The sequence below is a fragment of the Phodopus roborovskii genome, unplaced genomic scaffold (assembly GCF_943737965.1).
Source record: "Phodopus roborovskii unplaced genomic scaffold, PHOROB, whole genome shotgun sequence".
Lineage (NCBI taxonomy): Eukaryota > Metazoa > Chordata > Mammalia > Rodentia > Cricetidae > Phodopus > Phodopus roborovskii.
This window is the reverse complement of record NW_026126574.1, coordinates 259,638-282,671: the sequence shown is the minus strand read 5'-3', so window position 1 is coordinate 282,671 and position 23,034 is coordinate 259,638. Positions and strand designations below refer to the sequence as shown.

Here is a 23,034-nt window from a genome sequence, read left to right as displayed (position 1 = left end):
GAGTCGACTTCCTGTAAGCCACTAAAATTGGGTTCTCTCTCTCTCTCTCTCTCTCTCTCTCTCTCTCTCTCTCTCTCTCTCTCTCTCGATTCCCAAAGGGATAGAACTCAGTGCAAGGCCTTGGCCATAGTGATAAATGTCACACAGAAATGAGTCTATCTTCCAGTGAGACACTTGGGTTCTGCAAACAGGGTACTGCTGTGGCGGTTATAAAGTAAGTCATTGCAATGCTCCAAATATCCTATTTTATGAATAGGAATTCTGGAAAATAGAGAAATTCATGAAGAATAAAATACAATCTCAGGGTCTAATGGTGAGGTTTAGTAGTAAGACATTGACTTAGCATGAATGAGGCCCTAGTTTCAATCCTGAGCGCGCGTGCGCGCACACACACACACACACACACACACACACACAATCAAAACAAAAAACCGTGAAATTCTGATACCCAGTAATAATAATAGCTTCTATTTTTTTATTTTGAAAGTGAGAGCTACATTTTACATTTCATTTGATGCTTTGCTCTTAAAATTAACCTAGCCTAGTTTGGCCAGCAGAATGGCTCAGTGAGTAAAGGCTCTTGCTGCCAAACCTAATAACGAGTTCCGTTCCCAGAACCACATAATAGAAAGACAGAACCAACTCCTGAGCACTGTCCTCTGATATTTGACTCTGTACATATGACTTGGCATATGTCAGAAAACACCTGGTCAAACAAGATGAGTAATAGCACTCACTTAGCTGAGGCAAAGAGATTTTAATTTCAAGACCAGTCTATGGTACAGACTGAGATCCTGTCTCAAAAAATAAGATAAAATGAGAGAGAGAGAGAGAGAGAGAGAGGGAGAGAGGCAGAGAGAGAGAGGGAGAGAGAAGAAATGAAGGAGCAAAGAAAGGAAGAGACAATAAAGTGGGGGGAAAAGTTTTGTAATAATTTTCAAAGTCATATCCTACTATTTAAAAATATAAACTTAAAGGATCAATAGCACACCATTTATAGAGGTAACAACACATATAAGCATTTTCCAGTTATGGAACCTAATTTCTTTAAAGTTTGACATTTTTTATTAAATAATTATAAACTTCTACTGGAAGAGTTGGATTCATTTATAATCATTATCACACTATATTTGCTGATTTATTATTGTTATTATTATTATTATTATTACTATTATTATTATTGTTATTGAGGCAAGGTTTCTCTGTGTAGACTTGGCTGTCCTGAAACTCACTCTATAGACCAGACTGGCCTCAAACTCAGATCTGCCTGCCTCTGCCTCCTGACTGCTGGAAGTAAAGGTGGGTACCACCACCTATTGACTATTGGCTATTTTATGTTCTTGCTGTTTGATTGTTGCATTCTGATCTCTTATAATACAAAATATAATTGCTTCTCTCTCAAATTATTACAGGTTTTAAGTTCCAATTTTACTGTGCTAATAATCAAATTTTTGAAAAATTGTTCATTTCCTTCATCAGCATCATGAATGAAATGTTATCGTTGATATCACCCTGTGGGGTTCACACTTTTAACACATTAGCATTCCATTTTATGTTGTTATAACTGAATAGCACCCAGTGAGTAATATATAATGCACAGGCATGTGTTCAGCTCATCAATCTGAAGGCTGAACAGTCTGAGAGTATGATGCCTGTATAGGCTACTTTTCCCATTCTACGACTAATACTTGACAAGGGCAACTTAAGGAAAGAAGAATTTGGCTCACAACTTTAGGGTACAATGCTTCCTGGCAAGGAAATAATGGCACAATGCTGCTGTTTTCCCTACTACCACCAAAACTCTCATATATGTTTGCACACACCCACACACACACACAGTTGCATGTTCACAATTTATTTATACACATGTATGTAGAGGCCAATTAGTCAACATTGTGTCTTACTCGATTGCTCTCTAGCTTATTATAAAAAATTAAAAAACATTTATTTTTATTTTATGTCAAGGAGAGTTTTGTCTACATGTATATCTGTATGTACAAGCCTGGTGCCCATGAAGGCCAGAGAGGGTGTTGGATCTCCTGGATCAGGAGTTACTGATAGTTGTTAGCTGTCATTTAGGTGCTGGGAATTGAACCCATATTGTTTGCAAGAGCTGCAAGTATTCTTTAACCACTAAGTCATATCTCTAGCCCTTTTGAGACTGAACTCACCAATTCTGCCAGACTGACTGGCCAGTAAGCCCCAAGGACTTACTGTCTCTGACTCCTCAGTGCTGGGATGGAAGACATAATCAGTTTTTTCTGTGGGTGTTGGGAATCAAAAATCAGGTCTTTACATGTATAGGGCAAACCTTTTACAAACTGAAAGTCTCCCAACCCTTCATTGCCCTGTTAGTTCAGTCCAGAACCCTAGTCCTTTGAATGTTACCATATTTAAGGTAAGTCCTCCCTTTTCATTTAAATATTCCTGGAAACATCGTCACTGACAGATCCAGAGGTATGTCCCTATGGTGATTCTGAATCTTGTCACCTTAACAATGAAGATTGCTCATCAGAGTCCCAGTATCTGCTCTGCTTTATCCATGTTATAACACAACAAAGGACCTCACGTGCTGAAACAGAGGAGCTCTGCGTAGAAAAACTTTTATTCCAAAGCCACTCCATCTACATGTTCCATTAATTCATTGATCCAGAGCCCTCATGACCCCATCTTCTTTCACAGATCCCACCTTAATTCATATTCCAACACATGAAACTTAAGGAATATCTACAAATCACAGCATGCTTTTCCTTCTTGCTACTTTCCTTACCCTATTCTACATAGCACATCTTTAAGATATAATCTGGGATTGCATATATAACTATTTTACCATTGCTATCATGTTTCCCTAGTCAAGAGTTCATTCTTTCTTTTATATTATTTGTCCAGTGAAACTAACAGCATTATTTTTGCCCTTCATTGTTTTGCTTATTTATTCACTATTGATAACTTATTATATAACACAATTTCATACTTTTGTTCTTTCTTCTGATCCCATGCTGCAGCTCATCATCAAGTAGTTCAAGAACAGAAAATAAAAGACTTGATGTCTGAGACTGTCTTTCCTCTGAATGGGCTGTCATTTCCTTTGCTCAAAATCTGTAGATTTTTTTCTATTGTTTTCAGATATTTAATTCTATGATGGAGAATGTTTTTGACTGATTTTATTAATTCTTAGGTACCCTGGGCACTTCAAGTATCACAGAAATATATGTGATGTTCAATAATCTCAACCACACTCTCAGAAATTGTCTTACATATTTCATTATTGCACACACTTCAACCTTTGTGTCTGTGGTGTTCTATCCCCCTCAGCTCTAGATAGAGTAAAGGCTTAAGCTCTATGGCCATGCCTTCTCTCTATTCTTATGATGTCCACCCCTTGATCCTTTTTTTCTGTGAGTTTAATTTATCATTGTGACTATGCTGTACTTTTTGCTCCACTGGGCTTTAGATACAACAATCAATTTTTTTCATCATTAAGAAACATGTTTTCATTTGCACTGTTGATCATCATTGCTTGATGATATCTGATAAACACAATTCCTCTCTGCTGCTTCTCTTTCTCACAGCAAGTCTATTCTACAGGAAGACATTTGTTCTAACACTGAAATTTTATTGTATGTGTGTTGATCTACAGTGTCTTATCATAAGTTCAAAGAATACTTATCATTGCCCATCTTTATGGATAGAATTTTCCCTGTCTTATCTAATGTATACACAAGTAAAGTTAAAGGAAGTTAAAATAATTATTTGTGCTTTTTAAAAACCTATTTATTTTGTTTGCATAGCAGTCAGAGGACAACTTTTGAGGGTTGATTCTCCCCTTCTACCATGTGTGTCACAGGAATCAAACTCAGATCATCAGGCTTGGTGGAGAGCAACTTCCTTCACCTGCTAAACCATCTTACTGGGCCTGGTGTGAATTTTTAGATGCACTGTTCTTAACAACATGAGTGACTTTTAAGACATCTCCGTCATCATCCTCCAGTAATATCTTTATTACCTACCCTCTTAAATAGAACCATTACTATAGAACCATTATCACCAGCAGTCTGTGGAGGGCCTGCTCCTTGCCAGAACTAAAGGCAGTGATGAGCCAGATAAAGTCTTCCTCTGTCCTCAGTGGCTTAGAAGTCTGGGGGTAGCATAGCTATAAATAGTATGGGGATAATTGCCTTAAGAGAAGGAACTATCAGACCAAAGATGAAGAAGACCGAACCCCAGTATTTGAAGTCTGGTGGGGGGGGTGGTATGTGTAAAATGTCCAGTAAGACCTAAAAGATATTAATCTGTAGTCACCCTGGGCTGCAGCTTTGCCCGGTGCCATGCGGAACTAATGGGTAAAAGCTCCCTCAATGGTAAGGAGACAGATACCAAGAGAAAATGGCGGTAACTTATTACTCAAAAAGTAAGTCATACAGATTAGAGCGCAGAGAGGGAAGCCTCTGGGGAAGCCAGATGTGTGCAGAAAATGGTCAGGGGGAGACAGAAATGAAGGTGTTAAGACCTCTGAACCAGGGAACAATGGCCGTAGAGGGAAAGAAGTCCTTAGAGTTCAAAGGGGGGGAGGGGGAGTGTAAATTTTATCTCAAGTGTAAGGAGCAAGAGCAGAGGATTTGACCAAGTAAGAGACTGAGGGCTAAAATAAGCAGAGTGCCACAGTCTCTGACAGAGCCCAGGAAACACTTATAAACTGAGAGCCAGAAGACCAGTATGGAGATATAATGGTACATGGTACAATGCAGGTAGAGATACATTGGCAGGATTCAGGGGTCTAAGGAATAAAAACCAGTCACTTCCTCCCAGCCATCCTTCAACTAAGTGTTCCACCCACCTGAGCTAGCACAGACACACAGGCAGTAGGTGTGCTAACAACAACAACAAAATGCTCATTTATGCTGTAGTTATCTGTTGTGCATGACAAGAGATTGAAAATGCCAACATTGAAGGTGACAATGACTGTTACAGGCAGAGGGATGACAAAACACAACTAATGATTAATGATTAGGTAAGAATTATTGATTCATGTAAAACACACACACACACACACACACACACAATAAAATGGGAATCAAATTCTCCAAGTCTAATGCAGTGACCAAGGAAGCCTGTAACAAAGCATTTGGGAGGCTGAGGCAGGAACATTGCCAGCTTTTGCCATACAATGAGACAGTGTTTTAAAACAAAACCAATACCAAACAAAAAGTATTCCCTCTAAATTACTTTACTGCTTCAAAGGAAAGAGTTACATTTTAGCAGAGATATCTAGCAGACACCACCTAAGTAAGCCACATGAGAAAAGTCCACATTGTCAAGAAGTGGCAAATGGACATCTTGTACCTCTGGAGGAGGACATCAGGTCACTTTAGTGTTTCTGCCAGAATCTCAAATGAGAGACATTCCACAAAATAACTCACTGGTAAACTTCTAAAGTGTGTGGGGGGGCGGGGGGAGTTAAAACCCTCGAGGAAACATTAAGACCTGATCTGAAGATATGACTATATTCTGGAACCTACCCTGAGAAACTAGTAAAATTTCAATAGCTCTGTATAGCAAATGTCCTGGATTTTTTTTCTTTGTGGGTTTTGGGTTTTTTGTTTGTTTGTGTTGCTTTGTCTTTTGTTTTTGTTTTTTTCATAGAATCTTGCTTTTATGGAACCCAAGTGGAGATACTGAAATGAGGGGAAAGTAGTGATTTACAGCAACAATAATCACCTCATACAACTTTGTGGGGTACCGAACAGGCTTGACCACTTCATCTGGCCCCATTCATGTGGCTACAGTTCTTACACACCCAGTACTTTAGCTAGTGGCTCACAATTCTCCAGGATGTAGCTCCTCCCCCTGGGGACCCTGGAGGACCCCAATCATGATGTTCCCTGGCCATACTCCATGAGGATGAAAAGCCGCAATGCAAGCCACTGGAATACACGTGTCATTTCTTTTTCTTTTCTTCTTTCTTTCTTTCTTTCTTTCTTTCTTTCTTTCTTTCTTTCTTTTTATTTTCAATATTGTGAGGGACAAGGCTCTTTCCACGGCCAGCCCAGACCCATAGGGTAAGGGAGAGAACTCTCCTTTTGGTTCAAGGATCACTGAAGAATAGTGACCATATTTAATTCACCAAGTATGCTCCTTGCTGGCCCTTCCCCTCTGATGTCTCCTTATACATTAGAATATTTTTTAAATCGAATAGTCATGGAAGTAGTTCATTTGCAAGAGGGTTGGGTAGAAGACTTGTTTTCAAACTAATTGCAAAATATCTTTATATTAATATACAGCACTTTTCTCTTATGTCCTTGTATAAATGTACACTTTCCAAATGAATTTGGTTTTATGTATCTTTTGATAAGGCTATTTACCACTTACAGATACTGTTCTGCTCATGGTTTGGAAACTTGTTCCCTACTCCATAACATTTAGGGGAAGGATATGTCAAAATTCATTCAATTATGAGGGTTTTGGCCTCGAGGGTAGATTGTTTTAATTACAGAAGTGACTTTGTTTTTAAAATGGAGTTCATGCCTCACTCTTGCCCTTTGCTTTGTTTGTCTTCAGTACGAAAGGACTCAGTCAAAAGTCAGCAGTGTGCTCTGCATGATGCGTCCTCCAGGGCCAGGACTTTATCACAGACCCCATCTCATGTATTCGGAGACACAACATGGTGTACTAAGGTATGTTTCTTATGGAATGTCTGTTGGCTTTTCTCCAAGTCTGCAAATGTTCTTTTTGTCCTGTTAATTTTTATTCAAGGGGAAAATGTAATGAAGTTCAATTTATCAACATTTTCTTCCACAGGTGGTGCTTTTCCTTTGCATCTAAACCATCTTTGCCTAATCTGAAGTTTTAAAGATTTTTCCCTATTGCTTCTTTAAGTTTTAAGCTCTAGATAGTAAATGGCAGTCTATGGTATATTCTCATAGTTTTGTATACAACTTGTATGAATTATATTTAATTTATCCGTACGTACATTTTCGATTGTGTTAGTGTCTTTGACAAAAGGTCTACTGCACTTATCCTCCTGATGAACTGTGTAACTGTGCGTTAGAACAGTGATATGCAAGTGTTTGCTGGGCAGTGCTAAAAATGTTCTCATTCCCACTTGACTACCTCAAACAGTAGTCAATTAAGTAAGCCCTGTCACAGAAACAAGCTGACCATGGGACTCACTAGGCCTACTGTGGTTACTGTTTGACATTTTGGGTAAAAGAGAAAAGAGAGAGACAGAGACAAAGACAGAGAGACAGAGACAGCGACAGAGACAGAGATAGAGACAGAGCGAAAACGATTATTTTATAACCCCCTGATGCTTGGTCTACTATTCCAATAGACAGACAGAGGGACAGAAGGGAGAAAAGAAGAATGGATAGATGGATGAATAAATGAATCAAAAGGTGGTCAGAGAGATGGGTGGGCTGATATATGGTGAGAGGAATTGTAGGAGGATGGGTATGTGGAAAGAGGAAGGAGGGGGTAGAAGGATGGCCAGAAGAGGCTGGTTGGGGAAAGGCGGGTGACGGAAGCACAGTTGCAGAGACATGAATCTCATCTCTCCTCACTGACCTGATGCTCAGCTCTGGCCTCCCACAGGGAGTTTCCTGGTCCCCTGGTCATGCTCATTGTAGAGGGGATGCTGCTCTTGTACCTGGAGCTGGTTGTGGGGCAGCGCATGCAGCAAGGCAGCATCGGTGCCTGAAGGACCATCAGCCCCTACCTCAGTGGTGTTGGTATGTGGGACCCTTCTCAGTTCCTCTGTCAGAGACTTTGTGGGTTTCTGGGAAACACTTGTGTGCATGGGCTGGACCTGTGACTGGGTGAACCAACCCCCAAAGAGGGCTACCATGGAGCTCGGGCAGAGAGGGCCATGGATTCTGACCCTCACATGGAATCCCATCCTACCCCCAATGAAACTTCCACCTTAGGGCATCTCTACTCTGGACCACAGCTTGAGATTCTCTGACTGGCTGGACATAGCATTCATTTGGTCCCAGCTACCTACCCTCTGGGGATGTACACATATGCCACCCCCTGCTTAATGTGTGCCTGGTGCTAAACATGGCATGCATGAGTGTGAGGCCATTTCATCTTCACCACACCACTTAGGGGTGTTGGGGCATCGTAGTGTTACATGGATGCAGAAGCCAAGCATCTATGTGGTCATGCAAGGTGTGGCCTACTGAACCCTTCCAGAGTGACCTTCAGTCACTGTCTCCTGGCACCTCCAGGATGTGATTCTCCTATTTTGTAAAAGCCCAGGATCTAGGGCCATCAGTGTTCATACATGTTCTGTAGTAGTTTTGGGAAAGCTCTGAGCTTTAGTTTGCTCTTTGTAGGAGGATAATGCTTTTTTGTGAACTAACTGCACACAAAATACTGAGCCCAGGACCTGACACTTAGATGTCAAAAAACCTTTACTGATCTACCATCTCAGATGATCAGAGTTGAGGGGTAGTAATTCCCAAGATGATGTCATAGGTGTGGTATCAGGTCTAATGAAAGCCTAAAGGAAGAGTGTTCTTGTTTGGGGATGTCACCATAGTTGTGTCATTCAAGTCCCACTGGTTAAATTACACACATCTGATCTTCAGCATGGCCCTCTGCTTTGCTCACAGGTGTTGCTAGTGTGGTGGTCTCCTCCTTCCTCTCAATGTACTACAACGTCATCAATGCCTGGGGCTTCTGGTATCTCTTCCACTCCTTCCAGGTAAGCCAACCTCTGGCCAGAGCAAAAGCAAAAAGGGTAGAAGATGCAGGGCCACTCACCAAGTGGGGAACTGGTAGAGGATGAGAACGCCAGCCTGTGGGAACCCTCTCAGTGAGGGGGGAGCATGATGGGAGCCACAAGCCAAACAGGGATAACGGAATCTGGATCCACTACTTATCACAATGCAAGACAAATTATGCACTGTGTGTGTGCATGTGCACATGCATGTGTATTTGCATGTGCATATACACATGTGCACACTCATTTCTGAGGAGCAGGTCCACAGCACAAATTGGAATATCTACAGGAATATTTTCAATGACAAGCATTTTAAACAGTGCATTACCTAAATTCTTGTTACTGATATTCTGGAAGGGTCTAGGCTTTGTGGAAAATAAATATGAGCCACAATTCCACACTGAGCGCTGGAATGTTCCTCTCCACCAGTCACATTCTATCCCACCCCACCCCCATCTTCATCCTTTTCACTCTCAGAGACTCTAATCCCACTGCCTCCATATGAGCCTCTTTCCAGATGGAAAAAAAGAGAAGGACCCAGGAATTACCACTCTAATATCCATGCATTCCATACTTCACAGAACTTCCCCCACCTTACCCCTGCAGTAAATCCTCTTCCAAGGTCACAGGATAATGACACAGCAGACCTTCACTTGCACTTCTATGGGCCATGCAGGTTCCCGGAAGATATAAATCTACACTGGCATGGCCATATACACGACATGAGAGATGTTGTTCAATCCCACAAGCTACAAGTGACTCTACAGGACTCTACTTTATGAGAGGGTGTGGGTCCTTCTTAGCGGGTACCTTTAGCCAAGCAAATGTAAGGACCCTACCTTTACCTTCTGATGTAGATGAAGGGAAAAGAACACTGAAAATCTCTCAGTTGTTCCATGCCCTAGAGCTTCTTCATGTAGCATGTTCATTGGCAGGAACATTAAAAAAAAAAAAAACAAAAACAAAAACAAAAAAATGACGTTGAGGTCATCTCAAGCAAAGGACCCCAGAGGTATCCTCAGATTTGCAGCCAAATATGTGAAACAGTATGAGTTAGAATGGCCTCAGCAGAGGGCCCAGAGAATGTCGGCTAGGCAACTGAGCTTAGAGGGCTTCTGTTTCTTAGCTGGGACCTGCTGCTGGTTCCATCAGACACCACAGTGTCTCCCTCCTGTGGCCTGTCCGTCCAAATGGGCTCACTGTTCAAAATTCTAACTCAAGTACCTTCCCAGCTTTTTTTAAAATTGTTTTTAAAGTTTATCTCATTTATTTTATGTATATGGGTGTTTCACCTGAATGTCTATGTACAACATGCATGCCTGGTGCCTGCAGAGGCCAGGAGAGTGTGTCAAATTCCCTGGGACTAGAGTTACAGAATGGGAGCCATCCTATGGTTACTGGGACTCTAACCTGGGGAAAAACAGCCAGTACCCTTAACTAGTGAACCATCTCTCTAGCCCTACAACTGGTTTTGAACAGGGTAGCTACAAGGATCTGGAAAGACTAGGCCAGGAAGCCTCTGATCTACTGTACTCTGTTGTTTTGCACAAGCCAGGCTGGCCCATATTTACAGGACAAGGTGTGAAGCCTCCTGTCAAAGACGCTTCCTATCATCCCACCAAGCCCTTGGCCTTTCCCTTGACTCTCTGTTGATTCTCACTTCATTGAAAAGGATCCCCTGCCATGGTCTGTCTGCCCACTGAATGGTAACGGCACAGGCTACAACGAGGAGTATGAAAAGGCTTCATCGATGTAGTACTTCTGGTACAGGAAAACACTCAACATCTCACACCATCCATCCAGGAGAATGGAGGAGTGCAGTGGGAGCCAGCACTGTGCCTCATCCTGGCCTGGCTGATGGTGTATCTGTGCATCCTGAGGGGCACTGAGTCAACCAGCAAGGTGTGCTAGGGAGTGTGATGGGACTGAATCTGGTCCATGCTAGGAGCTGTCTCTTGCTGTCCTGTGTAGAGGCTCAGTGGGTCAGAAGGCATGGATGGTATTATTGGCATGTCCCTGTACTAGCTGACAGTGGAGGGTGTCAGAAGTGATTAAAGCTGTAGCACTGAATCTGAAATGACATGCCCCAGCCAGCTCTCACATTCACCTGTACCAGGTTATTACATGGAGATCTTCAAACACCCTGCTATTCAGTCCTTCCCCCTCAAATGCCAGAGTTATTATTCTGTGGAGGGAACCTCAACATCAGAGTAGCCAGCCTCTGGTGACTTTATTGTGTAGTTGGATTTGGGGTCCCATTTCAAAGTGCTTTCAAGGAAATCAATACTACCCAGAACTGTTGGGTTTTCCCTTGGTTTTTTTGTTTCGTTTTGTTTTGTTTTGTTCTGTTGTGTGGTATGGGGTTTTAGTTCTTGTTTTGGCTTTTATTTTTGAAGTGTCTCCTTATGTACTTCAGGCTGGCATGAAACTGGCTGAACAGCCCAAGTTGGCCTCAAACTCAGTTATCCTCCTGACTCAGCCTTCTGAGTGTTGGGATTTTAGGCCACAGATATGCCAAAATACCCAGCAAAGGCCTTTTATTTGCCTAAATTCGTTCTTTCTGTTGAAATGCCCAGGTTTCCATTCATCCTAGGGCTGGAGTATCTGCTGTATTTCCATCACCCGTACCTGTTTCAAACAGGGGTGAATGCTCCGTACTCAGCTATTAGGCAAAGCAAATCCATAGTGGATCACGGTGTCTTATTCTTGTAACAGCCCCTCAGAGTAGATACATGAGGTCACTCCCAAAAGGCTTAGATAGGCAAAGTATTCTTCGCAAAATCACAGCCAGGGACAGCAGACTCAGGACATAGCCCAGATTTACTCCAAGCCCTTCCCATCCTATTGGTGACATGCAGCATGAATATTCTCTTCACATCCTTTGTGACTTAGTCATTTACAATTTTTCTTCTTCTGACAATCCCATGAGACCCCTAGATCTCACTCTCCTGATCACCTGCCTGGCTTCTCCAGCACTGACATGTTTGTTTGGTTTTGTTCTTTCATGAGGCATCAAGCTTAGAACAACCTATGTCATTGAGATATTGCATGACAACCCCAATGTTGTTTCTGGCGTGACATATCACATTATTTTCTAAGTCCCCATAGTGGCCAGCATCTTAGCCCCAAAGCACTTTGCCTCACAGCTGAGCAGAAGAATCAGGGTGTTCTTTCTCAGCTGAGATCAGACCTTGCAGCATCTTCTCTGTCCCAACCTAGACCAAGCATGATCCAAAAGATCTAATGGTGATGTCTGTACCCCTGAACATTAAAGCAGTCCTTTCCTCTCCATGCCTCTTATAGTTGTGAAAATAAGTAGAGTCTGGACATGATGCCATATTAATCCTCACCATCTATTTTCTCTGCTTATACTATGACTCACACCCTGACTGAAATGCCCCAGGGTTCCATGTATGGGGAAAGATGCTGCCTTTTCCTTTTTGTGTGAAATCTCTTTTATTATCCTCTGAAGTTTTACTTATTGGTCAGAGTTATTTCTCCTGATAGGTTAAGCTAAAGGTAGATCACATGTCCAGCCATCCTTCCCACAAGAAAAAGAAGGAAGCCACTTTGTGAGGACTCTAGAAAGCCCAGAAGAAACACAGCCCACTGGCGGGGGTAGGGGGTAGAAGTCCAGAGCTTTCCCCGAATGTCTTCTTAGTGCCCAGTGTTATGGACCCGGTTCAGCCCTCCCCCATGCCCCTGAATTTCTTTCACATCACTGGCAAAAGGACTCTTATCCATTTGCATCTCACCTGGTTTGACATATTAGATATTTGGGTAAATTCACTAACCCCCTAAATGTGTAAGAAGCCATGGTAAACATATATCCCACATTCTCAGTGTCCTTCTGACAGTCTTAGAAGTACATGAAGTATGGTGCCATGCCAAGGAAGAAATGGAAGACTGAGATTAATTGAAGCATATCAAGACATGGTCACTAGCTGGGTTTCTCAGAGGTGGATCCAACCTAAAAGAAGATTGATAAAACAAAACCAACCTTGTGAAAAGTTTTGTTTTGTTTTGTTTTTGTCTATGAATCTAGGCATACATAGAAAGTGACTTACCCAAAATTTCCCACCCAGGGTAGGCAGACGTTTATCTGAAAGCCCTTACTTTCAGGCTTTTAGAAGTCAGGGTGACCGCGAGTCTGAGATTCCCCTGCCAAAGAGACAAAGAACACATCCTTAAATTGTGATGCATGTCAACAGGAGAAGAAGATTGGCTTAACCAAATAGACTTTTCTTTTTATGAAGAATGCACAAAATCAGTACATTTGTTGCATTTGTTGTGGGGACTTTGCCCTGTGCACTGTTTTCTACATATGGACATGCCTAACCAGGCTCCCCTCGGATCCCATCCAGAAAACCCAGTTCTGCCTCTCAAGACACTAATTTCACTTTGGAGATAACATAGATCCTGTAAGTGATTAGTCTTTCTGATTTTCTTGGGACCTCAGAAAGCTGAGTCAAATCTGGCTAAAAAAACAAAACAGAGCAAAAAAAAAAAAAAACAAAACAAAACAAAACAAAAAACGTGTTGTGTGGGCTCCTCCAGCCTTTCAGCCTTTCTTAGAGAAACAGGGGCTTGGGGAGTGTTGCCTCTCATCCACTGGAGAAGAAATTTCATGGGGGCAACAGACATGAGCAGCCATGTCCCACACTTCCTTTCCCTAGACCATACTCAGAACCTGTGTCCTACTCAGGACCAGTGCTACCCACCGCTCTTAGCAGCTGTGGATGCAGCCTAAATGCCAAAGAATTAAGGTTTTTGTGGGAGTGGCTGTCCCCATCTCTCCAGCAGTCTTATTCTGTTCCTGGATGCCTACAGGTGGTCTACTTCATCGCATTGATGCCCTACTGTGTGCTGATATCTACCTGCTCCGTGGCCTCACAATCCACGGAGCTACCAATGGCCTGAGGTACATGTTCACACCCAAGGTATGATTTGCAAGGGAAAGGGACTGTCCCTTTCTGGGATACCTGGGAGGAAGGGGAAAGAGGGTAAGATCTGTAATAATCAGAGCTGGTGTGAGCCCATGACTGGGCCAAAGAATATAGATATCCTGGAAGTTAAGTTCTCTGTAGCCTGTCCTGCAGCCCTCACTACCACTAGTGACTAGTGCCTGTGCCTTCCTTCTGGTCTTCTTGCTCCAGTTCTCACCTAAAGCCCAGTCCAGACTCCCCACTGAGCTAGGGACCATGGACATCTCTCCAGTCATCTCCCTTATCTGATCCCATATTTTCTTGGACCTTTTCCCTCTAGGGAATGCTATGGTCCCGTCCTTAACGTTTTTTTTTTTTCCAGTCACCCTAGCCGTTGTTCTTCAGTGTAGATGTTATTGAATTTAGAGTAGGGCACATTCTTTGCTGGACAAGTGGCTGGAATCATATTACTGTATCCTTTCAAAATGGACACTCTTGTTGCATAGGCCTTAAGTGTCAGTACTGGAGTAACCTCAAACTTGACTCCATATCCACCTAAATTTCCTCTGTGGTAAGACTGTTGTTGTGGCAGGCTGGTGATTTAGATGTTTTATGTGTTTTAGACTATTAGACCAGGCAATACTCAATTGCACTCTCCATGGGTAGGATGCCATAGAGGGAATGAGAAGAAGATTGCTGAGTAGTTTTCCTGCCAGGAAATACACTGGAGACATTCTGAGACATGGACCTAGACTCCAGCCCCAAGTCATTCTGACTACCTGTGAGTTGGAAGTAATTTCTTCCGCATCTCTGAGCTTTCATCTCCTGGGAGGGAAGAGTTTGGGATTAGAGCTCAGGATTCCTCAGCCCTATCCCTACTGGCCTTCTAGATGAAACAGCTAGCCAAGCCCAAAGCCTGGATCAATGCAGCCATGCAGATCTTCTCCTCACTGGGCTTGGGGTTTGGCAGCCTGATTGCCTTTGCCAGCTACAATGACCCCTCCAACAACTGCCAGAAGCATGACATCATTGTGTCCATCATCAACAGCTCCACCTCCAGATTTGCCAGCATTGTGACCTTCTCCATCTACGGCTTAAAGGCCACCTTCAACTATGAAATCTGCTTAAACAAGTGAGTCTAAGCTGTCCCTCAGAACCTTGGACCCCAAGTGGGAAGGCAAGGCTCCAAAGCCCTGAGCTGAAAGGGAGACTCGGAAGGACTGGGTTCCCAGAGGTCAAGGAGTAGACTAAAGACACCAGTATTGAGGTCTGCAATGTGAGGGTCAGTTCTGTTTCCTCGACGTGCTAATTGCTGCCTTCTACCAGCACTAGAAACTGAGGGTCCAGAAAGCAAAGGCTGCCTTGCAGGGAATGGGACATTTAAGGTAGGCATTACACTTAGCAGAAAGGGGCGTTCAGGAAAAAACAAAACCAAAACCAAACAACAACAACAAAAAACACACCAGTGTCTTCATCTCATTTGTAAGCAAGGCCTCTCTAGCCGAGTCTACTGTCTTTGGCTTCCCTCAAAACAAATGCTAATATGTCCAGTAGGGAGGTCACTTACATGAGTAGCCATCTCTAAACTAGGACTTAAATTAATGGAAATCAGTATACATGCAAATCATTTAATTCGTACTGTGATATAAAATTAAGCTTAATAATTCTAGGCCAAATGTAGTGGTGCATGCCTTTAATCTCACCAATCTGGAGGCAGAGTCAAATGAATCTCTTAAGTTTGAGACTAGCCTGGTCTACACAACAAATTCCAAGACAGCCAAGGTTGCATAGTAAGGCCCTGCTTGAAAATAAGTAAATATGTTTAAGTGATTCTAAACTTATTTCTAAGCGGTTGGTCAATGGCATTAGCCAAATTCTTGTGTTGTCACCACCAAAGGGTACGAATCTGGCTATGAAGTATTGAATGCTTCCAGCATCCTACCCAATCTCACTGGAGGCCCCTTATCCAGATGTGAAGTAGCCTGTTGGGAGGTAGTTTCTGTTCTCATCTCTTCTGCACTGGGCAGGAGGGAAGAGGCTACCCACCTTCCTCCCAGGTTTTAGAGCCAATGGCTTTTTAGTGGTATATGTTAAGATGATAGTCTACTCTGCAGGGTGATTCTGCTGCTGACAAATTCTTTTGAGCTAGAAGATGGCTTTCTGACAGCCAACAACCTGGAGGAGGTGAAGGACTACCTGGCATCCACCTACCCAAGCAAATATAGTAAAGTGTTCCCACACATTAGAAACTGCAGCTTGGAGTCAGAACTGAACACTGTAAGAGGCCTGGAAAGGGTGGGCAGTGCCTCTCTCCACACGGTCCATGAAGACTTGTGGAGAGAGAAATGGTCCCCTGCAACAGTGATGAGAGACTGGACTCCTGCTCTCTCCCAGCTGCTACTAGGAATTCTTTTCATTTCCCTGTGTCTTTTTGAAATTTCCAAAACTTGAGAAAGGCAAAGGACAAGGTAATACACTGTCTTACTTAGGGTTACTTAGAGGAGGAGAGGGTTTATTTGGCTGCACTCTCACATTGCTGTTCATCATTGTAGGAAGTAGGGACAGAAATTCGAACAAGGTAGAAAGCTGCAGGCAGGAGCTGATGCAGAGACCATGGATGAATGCTGCTTACAGTTTGCTCAACCTGTTTTATTTATAGAGCCCAGCACCACCAACAAAACAACGGACAGTGTACTCTCCCAGCAACCATTAATTAAAAAAATGCTTTACAGACAGATATTATGGAAGCATTTCTCAGCTGAGGTTCCCTACTTCCAAGTTGACATAAAACTATCCAGCACTCAAACACCAATATTTCCAATTCTCACATTAACACTATAAACCTTTTTGTTACATAAAATGTAGATTTTTATACAGGACAAACAAAATTATTTTAAGGACACACAATTAAATGTCCCTGAAATTAATAGAAAGTTTTCCCTACTCATTGTAGACAAAATCCCTTACAGTTTTGTGCCCATGATACATTGTTTTTAAATTTTATTTATTAACATAATATCCATGCATGCCTATGAAGGGCCTGATGATTTGATACAAGTATGACATATATAGCCACTAGACCAATGCCCCTAGCATTTCCTTCTCCTCATACATGGATTATATATATATATATATATATATATATATATATATATATATATATATTTATATTACTCTTCTAGTTATTTTTGTGTATCATGGATTCTTGTAGATTAGAGTTACGTACACTTCTGGGCACAGAAGCAGCGATTTCTGCTTCTAATTCCTGTGTTTTTGTGACTCTTGTCTAACCTCTGTCTTCATTCATTGCCTTTCCATCTTCTTGGAGGTTCATTTATCACTTTCTACAAATGAGTGCAAAAATGCATTATTTGTCTATGATTTGTTTTATTTACCATGATGCCTGCACTTGTCTCTACATTTACACTTGACAAGATTTCATTCTTTTTATGGCTAAGTATTATTCCTTTGTGGATACATACCACGTGATTTGTATATGTTCACTCTTCCATGGGTGGTTTTATATCCTAGATTTTTTTTAAAGGAATATCACAGTAAACATGAGAGTGCTGCTATATCCTTGACACATGGCTGTTAAGATCCCTTTGCAATAATATCTAATTGTGGTTTTTATTTGTATTCCCTTGAAGATTAATGATGCTGACTTTTTGTTCATATATTTGCTGGCTATTGTGTCTTAAATTTTTAGATGTGTTTATTTTATTTGACACATATGAGTATTTTGCTTGCATGTGTATGTGTATGCCAAATGTATGTCTGGTGCTCGCAGGGGTAAGAAGAGGGCTATGACAGTGGTTATGAGTTGCCACGTGGGTGCTGGAAACTGAACCCAGGTCTTCTGCAGGAGCAGCAGGTGCTCTTAACCAGTGAGCCAGCCCTGACGTCCCCTCATTTCTTTTTAAAGAAATGTCTATGTAGCCCATTTCTTTGCCCATTTTTTAAGGTGGACTCTTTGCTCTCCAGTTGTTTCAGCTCTAAATAAATAGAATTAAGGGAATGAGAGGTATTGGCAATAAAAGAGTGAAAATGCTAATGAAAGATGTCAAGATGACTCCAGGAAAGGAAAGATACGCTATGGAGCAGATGTCCTAGTTAATTTTCTGTTCCTGTGAAGAGACACTGTGTATTATATACTCTGTACTCTGTACTCTGTACTCTGTACTATGTACTATGTTTATCAAAAAAGCATTAAATTGAGGCTTTGCTTACAGTTGCTTTGAGTCTATGATCGTGGAAGGAAGCATGGCAGCAGGCTAGCAGGAAGAATGCCTGCTTATATCTAATCCACAGGCAAGAGGCAGAGGGAGGGGAAGGGTGAATGGGGAAGGAGTAAGAGGTAGGACATTGTAGAAGAAAGAGAGGTTTGGGTTCAGCCTGGGCTCCCTCAATGGCATACACACTCCCTTCAACAAGGCCACCTCTCCTAACCTTCTAAAGTAGTTCTACCCACTGTGAACCAAGGGCTCAAATATATGAACCTGTGGGCACCATTCTCATTCAAACCATCACAGAGTTCTTCTTATTGTTGTTGTTGTTATTATTATTGTTGTTTTTGTTATTATTACTGTTGTTGTTATTATTATTATTATTAATGTGTTCATACTACCCAAGACAGTTCACAGATTCAGCTCAATCCTTACCAATAATAATGTTCATAGAATCAGAAAAAAAATCTTAAAATCTACATGACACTATTGAATAAAAGAACGAAACTGAAGTCATATCAATACCTGATTTTAAGGCTGTCTACAAAGTGTCTGGTATTGGCTTGAGAAAAGACAAGGAGACAAGTACAACATAGTAGAGTACCTGGAAATCCACATATTTCTATCAAAGACACCAAGAGAATACATTGGAAAGCCATCATATCAATTACTGATGCTAGATCCACATCTCACATGCTGTACAAAAGTCCAAAAGTATGAAAAGTCTAAGGGGAAACAGGGGAAACACTTGAAGACTTAGATTTTTGTGTACCTATGTTTTGGGATAAGACCCCAAAACTTGCAACAAAGTAAAAACCAGTGGGATTACATCAAAGAAAGAACTTTCTGTGCAATAAAAGAAATAGTCAATAGCATGAAGAAAATATTTAGGAACTCACACACACATTCACAGAGTAAGGGGGAGACTTAAATAAATAATATTGTTTTGTTAGCAGTTGTACTAAGTAATGACATTTTTAAAATAGTAAATACATAAAAAACAAATTTAATTATGGCATTTTAATACATAAGTTTCATTGCTCCTTATTCTTATTCACCTTCTCTCTATCCTCCCTCTTTACCCCTTCTTTCTGGTATAATTTAGAGGGAAAGTATATGTTGGAGGTGTAAGAATAGAGGAATTACTATAAAAATACAAAAAGAAGTCATAAAAAGCTGCTCAAGTAAGATGATTGTGGTTGATACATTGTTTATGAACTAATGAAGCAATGAAGATCAGAGAAGCAAAGCATCCAGGCTACCAGAGAGTTCTGTCCTGTACCAGGGCTGGAGAGATATTATTCATAGCAAGCTGGAGACTAATTGCCAAGAGTAAATACTTAATGCCCTGCTCCTATCTTATATATTAGTGCTGGGGATTAAAGCTGTGAGCTCTGTTTCTCTTTTAGACTGATTCACTTCTGGTGTAGCCCTGAATGGCCTTGTAAATCCAACATTAAGTATTTTTGAATTTTATATTTTCTTACTCTCTGTTGTTGACTGTGGCCTTCTCTTGTGGCTCACCTTTTAGTTGTAACAGGATTTGCTTTAAACTCTGTAGGGATATGGAAGAGTGTTATCTCTCCCTCCATCTTTGTTCCTGGGGATTGGGTTTTGATTTAGGAACATGCTTTCTCTCATTCACCTAAGTCTGTCAGATAATTTCCTTTGTGAATGTCTTTGCATATCTTCTGTTACATTGCTATTGTAAATAGTGTCTTTCTCCTTATTTCTACCATTGTTTATGTTGGTGGCAGAAGAAACAAACATTTTTGTATGTTAGTCTTGTACCTTGAAATCTTGATGCATTTCCTAATGAATTCTCACAACTACAGATTGCTCATGTTTTCTCTATAAACTATCCTATAACCTGTGGATATGATTTAGCAAATTTCTTTTCAGTGTCTGTATTTCAACCCTTTTTTATTGTGGTTTCACTATTATTATTGATTTTATTGGAGTCTCAGGCACAATTGTTTTCCTGTACTTTGAACACAGTGAAATTCCAAGTATTAGGTGAACACTCTGACTAGTTCTTAGATTTACTATAAAGACTTTTTCAGACTGCTTTTAGAGAATACTTTCAAGGCCAGGATAAAGGTTCCATGGCCTTTGCTTATTAATTAGGTTAGGGAGTAGTTGGTTGTTTTTTGTTTGTTTGGTTTGATTTTCTCTCTTTTTTTTAATTTTATTTAATTTTATATAATAGTCCCATTAAATGAAAACAAACATTTATATACAATATTTGGGAATTTGGGCGTCGTTTTTTCCAAACTACTTCCTGCTGATAAGGGGCGCTGTCTTGGGGGATTCGAAGAAGATTCAGATATCCTGGCTGTAGTTTGTAGGGCTGTTTTGTCTAGCTGTTTGGACTGTAGGATCAACTTGTACTCTGTTTCAGGTGGTCTGGCATGATCAAACCACATTAATCTGGCAGGAATCCACATCTTTTCATTTTCTGTGGAAACAAAAATAGAAATCCTTTTCCCCAGTAACTTGTCCTTCAACTTAAATTTTGGAGTCAAAGCACTTTTTTTTTTTAGTTTAATATATTATTTTACATGTCGATCCCAGTTCCCTCTCCTTCCCTCCCTCCCTCCCTCCCTCCCTCGCTCACTCCCCTGAGCCCTCCCTCCTTCCTTCCCTCCCTTTTTACCCTCTCTGCCCTCTCACATGCACTCTAAACACCCTCCCCTCCCATCCCCGCACCCCAATTCCATATGTAGGGGAGTGCCATCCAGTTGGGGTCATGTAGATCTGACAGGTTCTGTGAAGTAGGGACTAGAGCTTCTCTCCTGTCTCTAGATAAAGGCAGTTATCCCTCCATGGGGGATATGTTTGCAAAGTTCTTTTGTGAACCAGGGACACATCCTGGCTCTGCAGTCTGAGGTCTCTTAGACTGCTCAGTCCTTCTGGCTGAGACCCATAATCAGGGGGGCCTGAGTCAGTCCCATGCTGGCTTCCCAGCTATCAGTCTAGTGGCCCTTAGCTCCTCCTTGTTCAGTTAAGCTGTCTCTATGAGTTTCTGCTGCATGGTCTTGTCCTCTCCATCTGCATCTAGGTTCTAGTTCGACTCAGTGATTGTGTATGGGTGTTTGATCCTTTTTTCAACAGGCATTAGTTGAGGGCTCCATGGAGAAGTTAGTTGTTGATCTCACTCTCTGGGAAGGGCATTTATGATAGCCTTTCCATGTAAGCTCAACTTGTTAGTTGAGAGCAATCTTATTGTTCTCTCGACCTTTCTTTGTGTTCAATTATATCTTCAAACCAATATTGGCTCCCTCTTTTATGTTCTCTCTCTCTGTCTCTGTCTCTCTCTCTCTCTTTCCTACATTCTCTTCCTAACCAGGCTCAATATTCCTGGTTGCACATGTTTTCCTTTCCTCCCCCTCATTTTCTCCTACTTCTCTCTCCATTCGCTGTCCTCCCCCACTTCACCTGAGCTCTGGGGGACTTGCCCCTTCCCAGTTCTGTAAGGGACTTTATATGAATTGCTTAGAATATACCTTGTATCCTAGTTCGTCTGGTGATGTGAATTATAGGCTGGTGATCATTTGATCTATATCTAAAATCCATATATGAGTGAGTACATACTGTGTTCCTCTTTTTGTGACTGGGTTACCTCATTCAGGATGGTTTCTTCAAGTGCCATCCACTTGCCTGCGAATTTCAAGATACCATTATTTTTTTCTGCAGAGTAGTATTCCATTGTGTAGATGTGCCACATCTTCATTAACCATTCTTCAATTGAGGGGCATCTAGGTTGCTTCCAGGTTATTGCTATTACAAATAATGCTGCTATGAACATAGTTGAACAGATGTCTTTGTTGCATGGATGTGAATCCTTTGGGTATATGCCTAAGAGGGGGATTGCCGGGTCCTGTGGTAAACTAATTCCCATTTTCCTGAGGAACTGCCATACTGATCTCCAAAATGCCAGTGTGTGTTTGCACTCCCACCAGCAGTGGAGGACTGTTCCCCTTTCTCCACATCCTCTCTAACATAAGTCATCACTGGTGTTTCTAATTTTAGCCATTCTGGCAGGGGTAAGATGGTATCTCAAAGTTGTTTTGATTTGCATTTCCCTGATAGATAAGGATGTGGAGCATTTTCTTAAGTGTCTTTCAGCCTTTTTGATTTCCTCTATTGAGATTTCTTTCTTCAGTTCTGTACCCCATTTTTTAATAGGGTTATTTGGTGTTTTGTTGACTAGTTTCTTGTGTTCTTTGTATATTTTGGAGATCAGCCCTTTGTCGGATATAGGATTAGTGAAAATCTTTTCCCAGTCTGTGGGCTGCCATTTGTTCTTGTCGACTGTGTCCTTTGCCTTACAGAAGCTTCTAAGTTTGAAGAGGTCCCATTTATTAATTGTTTCTTTCAGTGTCTGTGCCCCTGGAGTTATGTTCAAGAAGCGGTCTCCTATACCAATTTGTTCAAGGGTACCTCCTACTTTCTCTTCTAAGAGGTTCAATGTGGCTGGATAGATTTTGGGGTCTTTGATCCATTTGGACTTGAGTTTTGTGCATGGCAACAGACATGGGTCTATCTGCAGTCTTCTACACACCCTCATCCAATTTTGCCAGCACCATTTGTTGAAGATGCTGTCCTCACCCCATTGTATAATTTTAGCTGTTTTGTCGAAAATCAGGTGTTCATAGGTGCGTGGATTAATATCAGGATTTTCAATTCGATTCCATTGGTCTACCTGTCTATTTTTATGCCAATACCAGGCTGTTTTCAGAACTCTAGCTCTGTAGTAGAGTTTAAAGTCAGGAATGGTGATGCCTTCTGAAGTTCTTTTATTGTATAGAGTTGTTTTGGCTATCCTGGGTCTTTTGTTTTACCATATAAAGTTGATTATTATCGGTGAAGAATTGTGGTGGGATTTTAATGGCGATTGTATTGAATCTGTAGATTGCTTTTGGTAAGATTGCCATTTTTACTATGTTAATCCTACCTAAGCAAGAGCATGGGAGATCTTTCCATTATTTTTTTGTTTTGTTTTGTTTTGTTTTTGTATTTTGTTTTTTGGTTTTTTTTTTTTTTTTTTTTTTTTTTTTTGTTCTTTTGTTTTTTGGGGTGTACCATTGTCCACGGAGAGATACAACACTTTCCTCTTTTTGCTTGTTGTTCTAGTTAGAGTTATAATTGCTATGAAGAA

The 23,034-nt window shown here is 41.3% G+C and overlaps 1 pseudogene; it reads left to right on the top strand.

The window, feature by feature from the left end:
• Nucleotides 1-23,034, top strand: part of LOC127235930 (sodium- and chloride-dependent transporter XTRP3B-like) — a 150,347-nt pseudogene that overhangs the window by 119,380 nt on the left and 7,933 nt on the right.